At 45.6% G+C, this 7,832-nt stretch overlaps 1 protein-coding gene across 1 annotated transcript in view; it reads right to left on the bottom strand.

The window, feature by feature from the left end:
* LOC106815027 (nuclear pore complex protein Nup214-like) overlaps window positions 1–283 on the bottom strand; it is a 27,524-nt gene extending 27,241 nt beyond the window's left edge. The window contains exon 1 of the mRNA XM_014819448.1: window positions 141–283. The gene's annotated coding sequence lies outside the window, so the exon portion shown is untranslated. The remainder of the gene's footprint in view (window positions 1–140) is intronic.
* Window positions 284–7,832: the final 7,549 nt, after the last annotated feature.

Below are 7,832 nucleotides of genomic sequence, written 5' to 3'. Positions count from 1 at the left end.
ACCGTACCCGTAGCCTCGAGACATTAAGATACGGCTACCGTACCCGTAGCCACTGCCATAAATGCATAATGATAGGCGGCCATAATTACGCCTACAGCTTGGAGGATGTGGGGAAAGAAATTATAATTAGCTCTTATTACCAGCTCCTGTTTGACTTCGCGTGACTGTAATTATATTGCGACTGTGATTGTGGATAACTAAATAGTAAATGAACTAAACGAACGAAAAGAACCGACAAATGTTGCAACGCTCGCTAACATGCATTTCATACGAAATCATCGAAATGTATCGCACAAATTTTACTATATGATGATTTTATGTAGCAAAAGCCAAAAGCTGGAAAATACGCAACCGGCCACCTGTTGGATGGTACATGAGTATTATTGACACGGTGAACGGAGCAAATTTGATTGCGCCAACGCGCCTATTTTTTAAATTTTTTTTTATTTATTTATTTAGGCAATTATCTATCATATACAATACATTTCATACTTTTACAATGCCTAACAATGTTAAACGCCTGAAAACTGCTTATCACCAACCTTGGATTGGTGGGAAATCACAATAATCTTTATTATCACCTGCAGGCCCGTAGCCAGGGGGGGTTCGGGGGTTCGAGCGAACCCCCCCCCCGAACCTCCCCCCCAAGCAAAAAAAAAATTTGTTTTTTGAAAATTTGNCCGTGCTGCGGCTCCTGTCATACCAAACCCCCCATTTCCCATTTTACTCAAGTAAAATGACGCCACGGAGTCAAATTACTCAACGAAACTCTGCACCGCACACGTGAGTAAAATGAGCATATGCGTCAAATTACTCAACGACAAATCCGCCGCACACGTTGAGTAAAATGACTCATGCGTACATTTACTTGAGTAAAATAACGTCACGTGTGCGGCGCGGGCAGTTAGTATCACGAAGTGATGCCAGATTTCTGTGTATTCATCAACTGCATGCAACAGACTTTCCGTATTATCAAGGAATGATTCAAAAACGGCCTAACCCTAACACACTTTCGTGAATACCTAACCAGGTTATACTTCTATGACTTAGGGTTAGGTTAATAATGGTTTTTTGCATGCCATTCCTTGATATATCCGGAAAGTCCCTGTGCATCATTTGATGATACACCGGCGAAATCTGTGCATTTCACTTCGTGATATCCTAATGGCTACGGTGCCTAAACAAGTGGATTGCGGCGACACTTAGGTACTAGCTCTGACTAGTTACATCAGCTCAGTACTATAGCCACGTACTAGTGACCAGCTATGGCTAGGGTAAACACCGATCAGCGCTTCTCCGATCTGTTAAACGGCGGTAGGTTAATAGCTCGGCCTGGCGTTTGCCTCTGCGCCAACTGTAGTGGTTTAAGCGAAAGGGAACTTGGGCTATGCATGCTTAGGGCTAGCTCTATACTATAGCCGCTTACATTAACTGCGCTGGCCTGCAGGGGCAGTTAATGAAAGCGGGCTATAGTCACTAGAGCTACCCTAGCCAACTGCAATGTCCTAGTTAGGCTCTACCAGCGGACAGTTACATGTAAAGCAGGCTATCAGACTAGAGCTATGGCTAGGGTAAGTCCAGATAGATTCCTCTGACCAATGCCACACCGACGATTGTTGGTGGATTGTGTGGTTTAGAAAACTAGGGAACTAACCACACGCAAATCCACCAAAATCGTCGGTGTGGGCATTGGTTATGACCGAATAATCTGTCGCCATATAACCTTTTTCATCATTTTGTGGAGGGTATATTGGGACAGAACGGGGTTTCATTAAATTCGTGCAGAACGCATGCAAGAATGCACTGCGCTGCTCAATGCGGCCGCCGTACGCCGCTATTGCGCGAAAAAAAACGCCCTAGCCGTTCCCTGCTACAATGGCTTACCTTGCTAGCTGATATGTGTATAACTATTCACTTCAATCGTTACTTTACGTTCTTAATATATTGTTCTTTCAACACACGCTTCATTATACTTAGTAAATTACGTTGGCCTGTTACAAAACAATGCAGACGAATCAACAGGCCGAGTCTATCAGCCTCCTGCAGCGCCACAGATACAAGCGAGAGAAGGTGGCTTATGGTAAGACTCGCTGTGATTGGTCTGATTGTTTGTCAATGGCCAACGTAATTACTAAAGCTAATGAAGCGGGGTTCTGAAGACAATGCTTTAAGAAGTAAATACGATTGAAGTGAATGCTATACACATATCAGTAGCCCAGCACGGTAAACGCCATGTAAAGGAACCGGTAGTTTTTTTTTTCGCGCCAATAGGGCAGGGCGTACCGTATCGGGCCGCATTAGGCAGCGGGTCATCTGCATTTTACACGCGATCTTCACGAAAAATTTCAATGAACCCCGTTCTGTCCTAAGTATAAGCCGCTCACCAAAATATAAAAAAGGTTATATGGGACAGAATTATTTGGTCTAGGCATTGGTTCTGAGGAATCTTTCTAACCCACAACCAAATCCACAAAATCGTCGGTGTGGGCATTGTCAGAGGAATCTCGGACTATGGTAGGTGTAGCCGACACAGGCTGTGCGACGGATTGTCTATATTATCCTAACCTAGCGATACCGTTCTTTGGAGCTATGGCTAGGGTAGCTCTTGTAGCTATAGCGCCTGCGTTTCATTAACTGCCGCAGTAGCCTACCTCTGCGCGGTCACGCAGGGGCCCGGTCGGGTTATGATAGGGATTCTGGAGTGGATAGTTACGAAATGAATAATGAATAGGCGGCCATAATTAGGCCTACCAGGCTACCACTGCCTATCAGCTTGGAGGAATGTGGGAAGAATTATAATTAGCTCTATCTTACTCTAGTCTTATTACCAGCTCCTGTTTGACTTCGCGTGACTGTAATTATATTGGCGCCTGTGACTTGTGGATAACTATAAACTATGAAACTTATAAGAACGAAAAGAACCTGACAAATGTCTGCAAGCGGTGCTACAGCATTTCATCTGACGAAATCATCGACAACTGTATCGCACAAATTTTAGTATATTATGATGATTTATGTAGCAAAAGCCAAAAGCTGAAAATCGCAACCGGCCACCTGTTGAAATGGGACAGTGAGGTATATGACAGCTCGTGAACGGAGCAAATTTGATTGCGCCCAACGCGCCAATTTTTTTATTTTTTTTATTCGGCAATTAGTCCATTCATATACAATACATTGCATACTTTTCACATTGCCTAACAATAGATTAAACGCCTGAAACTGCTTATCACCATTCTTGATTGGTGGTAAATCAGAATGATCTTTATTATCACGTACATATTATTCTTTGCATAATATCAGTAAAATTAGTGGAATAATATATATAAGTTTAATGCACAATTGAAGTTATGATGTGATAATTTTGCTATATTTGTACATGCACCCATGCACATGCACACCTCAATTTAGCCTGTCACTGTGCTTCCTTTTCGGATTCGCTTTTGATCCCCCGGATACTGATCTCGCCTAGATGACCGAAAATAGTATTAGGTTAGTGAAAAGGAAGCTAATTAATACACTTGATGTTAAGACGGGAACTGCGTAACTATATCTGAACTATGAGCGAATACCGCGCGTCATACTATTTGGTTATACATTAATAATATGCTTCGAATAAACTGAACATTCACGTTGATTATAACTAAGCCATGTGTTTATACTGATCTATGAATTTTTAGAACGTAACTCAAATCGTTTGCATGCATATGATTGTTAGTTACACTTTTCTACCATCCATAGTCGTGCGATATTACCTATAGGCTATGAGCGATACAGCGCGTATATATTTGTAAATAATTCAACTAATCGTGCTTCAATTAAAACTCAGATTCACAGAGAACATAGCTAAGACATGTGTTTATATGTTTCTAGATTTTCTAGCTTTCCGATTTACTAGAAAAATTAAGCATAAAGCTCATATTATCTATTCAAGATGTAGTGATTCACGTTGCTTGGCAGTCGATGTATGACAGAGCAGCCGACGAATCAGGGTCCTCGTAGCAGCCGGTCCAATCAGGGGCCTCCGTAAGCGCTGAACCAATAGGGGCTCTCAATAGCAACCGACCAATCAGGGCCTCCGTAGCTTGCCGACCAATCATGGTCCTCCTAGGCGCCGAATCCAATCAGGGGCCTTCTAGCAGCCGACCAATCAGGACCTCGTAGCAAGCTGGCGCCATCAGGTGCCTTGTAGCAGCCGACCAACATCAGGGCCTCCTAGCAGGCCGACTCAATCCAGGGGGCCTCTCCTAGCAGCCGACCAATCAGGGGCCTCGTAGCAGCCGGCCAATCAAGGGCCTCGTAGCAGCCAGCCAATCAGGGGCCTCGTAGCAGCTGGCCAATCAGGGTCCTCATAGCAACCGACCAATCACGGGCCTCGTAGCAGCCGACCAATCAGGGTCCTCGCAGCAGCCGGCCAATCAGGGGCCTCGTAGCAGCCGACGAATCAGGGTCCTCGTACCAGCCGACTGTAATGATGGTTATGTCATTGCGTGTACTCTCATGATCGTATAGTGGTTCGCGTATATGTTTGTTACTAAACGTCTATCATATGCGTATATAAATGTCGGCAGATTGAGGTACGTATTTAGAGTGCAATCATATCTTTAATAACAATTACTTAAGCTAACGTAATGCCCATGAAACAAGGCATATTACGTGTACATAGTGTACGCGGCAAAAACAGCTCACATGTCAACCGGCTACGATGTTCACACACGCACAAGCAGAGACTGAGACGAAAAGTAAACTGATGGGAGACGAAGTCAGCGCACAAAGGCGTTTCTCGTTTATATATACGCGCGTCCTTTCTCTATTGTCTTAGGTTATGGTCTCGTAGCAGCCGACCAATCAGAAACCTCGTAGCAACCGACCAATGCGGCGCCTCCTAGCACCCAACCAATCAGGGGCCTCGTAGCAGCCGACCAATCAGGGGCCTCGTTGCAACCGACCAATGAGGGCCTCTTAGCACCCGACCAATCAGGGGAATCCTGGCACCCGACCAATCAGGGGCCTCCTAGCAGCCGACCAATCAGGGGCTTCCTAGCAGCTGGCCAATGCTGAGCCTCGTAGCAACCGACCGAAGGTACCTGAATAGGATAGGTTGATATGTACAAAGGCGAGGTAGAGGTAGGGAGTGAAGGAGGGAGAGATAGAGAGAGGGAGAGGGAAGGAAGGATGAGGTAGAGAGAGGGTGAAAGAGAGCAAGGGAGGGAGAGCGAAAGAGACAGAGACAGAAGCAGGCGGTCAAACTAGCATGTAAAGAAGAGCTACAGGAGAAGGTGGGGGTGATTGAGGAAGAAAGAGAAAAGGAGTGAGAGAGGAAGAGGGAGGAAGACAGAGAGGGAGCAGGAGGAAGAGAGGGAGAGAGAGGGGGAGAGGGAGATGGAGGGAGGGAGGAAGAGGAAGAGAGAGGTAGAGATAGTGATAGAGAAAGGGAGGGAGAGGGAGGGGGAGAGGGAGAGGGTGGGAGGGAGGGAGGAAGAGAGAGAGGGAGCGGGAGGAAGGGAGGGAGGGAGAGAGAGATGGAGAGAGAGAGGGAGGGAGGCAGAGAGAGAGGGAGAGGGAGGGAGGGAGAGAGACCGAGTCAGAGACAGACAGACAGAAGATAGGCAGGCAAACAAAGAAATTGAGAGCGAACGCGACGTAGAAAGTGAGAGAGGGAAAGGGGATGCAAGGGAAACAGTTGAGGCAAGGAGGTCAACTCTAGTTTGAATATCGATATCAGGAGCGTATAATGACAAATATATTTGTCATTATACGCTCCTGTCGATATGTAAGAGGTAGGGAAGCGGAAGGGTGAGGAGGACGAGAAGGTTGAGAGCAAGGGGAGAGAGGCTGAAAAATGAGAGATGGGATAGACAGAACAATATGCGGCTATGGTGTTATAGGAGGTAGATAGGATGTGATAGATAGAGATATACGGACGTAGTAACGGGTGGTTAATTCATTGCTAGGTGTCTATGCATCATAGTTTGCCTAATACTCTATGTTTTCGCATGACTTATCTGTCTCTGAACTGTATTCTGTTAAGATTATATATTTAATACGAAGAGCACATGTACCTGAATAGGATAGTTTGATATGTACAAAAGCGAGGTAAAGGTAGGGAGTGAAGGAGGGAGAGAGGAGGATAGAAAGGGAGGGAGGGAGGGAGAGCGAAAGAGACAAAGATTGAAGCAGGCGGGTGAACTAGGATGTAAAGAAGAGCTAGAGGAGAAGGTGGGGTGATTGAGGGAGGAAGAAGGAGAGGGAGGGAGAGAGAGTGGGAGAGAGAGGGAGGAAAGGAGGAAGGGAGGGAGGGAGGAAGAGAGGCAGAGAGAGAGAGGGGGAGAGGGAAGTAGGTAGGGAGAGAGAGAGTCTGAGTCAGAGAAACTGCAGGTCCAGATCCTAGTGTAGAATAGGGACAGCTCATCTGTGCCGACATGTTCAGTTATATTACACGTGACAGATTTTCACATCTTATATAAAATTTTATAAGAATGTTGGTTTTTGTGTGTTTAACGTAAAGTGTGATGTTTGCAGGTCTTTGGCATGAAACTCATTGAGCTGACTAGTCGCAAGGGAAGCTTCATCATCGCGAATGAACTGCCAGCGGGCATGCATCTGGAATGGTAGGTTTTCTCGCAGGGAGACTGGCGTGTAAAATCCACAACAGCAGTAATCGTTTGGGGTTCATAATTTAATATGGTCATAATTTTAGGAGTCTGCTTGATTCGAGCTATGATAGTTACAGAGTTGATACTTGATGTCGTTCTCTTACGATACCTTTACTCATTAACATTACACCTTCTCACTGTAAGATTTCCCAATCATTAAGGGTTTTCGTCCAGTTATTTCCCAGTGGGAATTCTAGCCGTACGGAAGTTGGCCTGATTTTTAAATTTTATGACGTGTAATGGATTCCAATCGGTACTACTGCTTCCTGAGCCCTCCACCATCCGTCTGTTAACGACATGCCTTCTGAAATCATCAAACTGAACGCCTGCATGGGGAGAACCCTGTGACACTGATTGGAACCACCCTTTCCCGGTTCCTCCCCCATTCCGTCCACATGCCTTCTGAACTTCCCCGGGAGAGAACCACACGCACGATTTTCGAACACTGACGTCCACTACGCCTTGCAGGTCCGACAAGATTCACACGAAGAACGGTCTACTGCTCGTCATCCTGCATAGGTTGGACGTCGACGTCGCGAGGTGAGCGAAGATATAATATATTATATATATATATTGCGCAGAATTAAAATGTAGATATCCTATGTATAATTGGGTACCGAGCACGCGTCGCCCGACGCTCACCGCCGAGTCGCAGGCATATCGGAGATGCGTCACGGGACGAGCATACATTACAGTTTTGGAGATCGTGGTGTCAATGGAATTGCATCACGTCGAACAGTATTATTCAGAGGAAATAACGCCCATTTTGGTGTTTATCAAGTATTACAACTTAATAAATACAACAATATAAAAGTATTAAAGTATTATAATCCAAAGAGTGCATATATAGTATATATATATATATATATATATAATTACATATATGTATATAATACCAAAGCCAAAGTCCAGACGAACACAAGGCATTGAAGCCCATGTGAATAATGCTGGTCGCGGTTGACAGAGTACCGACGGCGAAGGTAGATGTTAACGCCCGTCGCTATCCCGTCTCCCGCCAGAAGAGGCATCACCCGATCTTCGAGGATGGTGCGCAGGCTGATTACCGCTAGGAGTTCACGAGACGCCTCTACGGTCCTACCCTCAACTACGAGCGCATCCGCGAGCACCGACCTGGCGCAGTAACCAGTTTCACGTGGAAAAGCGCGCGAACACGAACGC

This window comes from Priapulus caudatus, unplaced genomic scaffold (genome assembly GCF_000485595.1).
Source record: "Priapulus caudatus unplaced genomic scaffold, Priapulus_caudatus-5.0.1 Scaffold1025, whole genome shotgun sequence".
NCBI classification, from domain to species: domain Eukaryota; kingdom Metazoa; phylum Priapulida; class Priapulimorpha; order Priapulimorphida; family Priapulidae; genus Priapulus; species Priapulus caudatus.
Note: the sequence above shows the minus strand (reverse complement) of the source record. Positions and strands in the feature narration are given on the sequence as shown.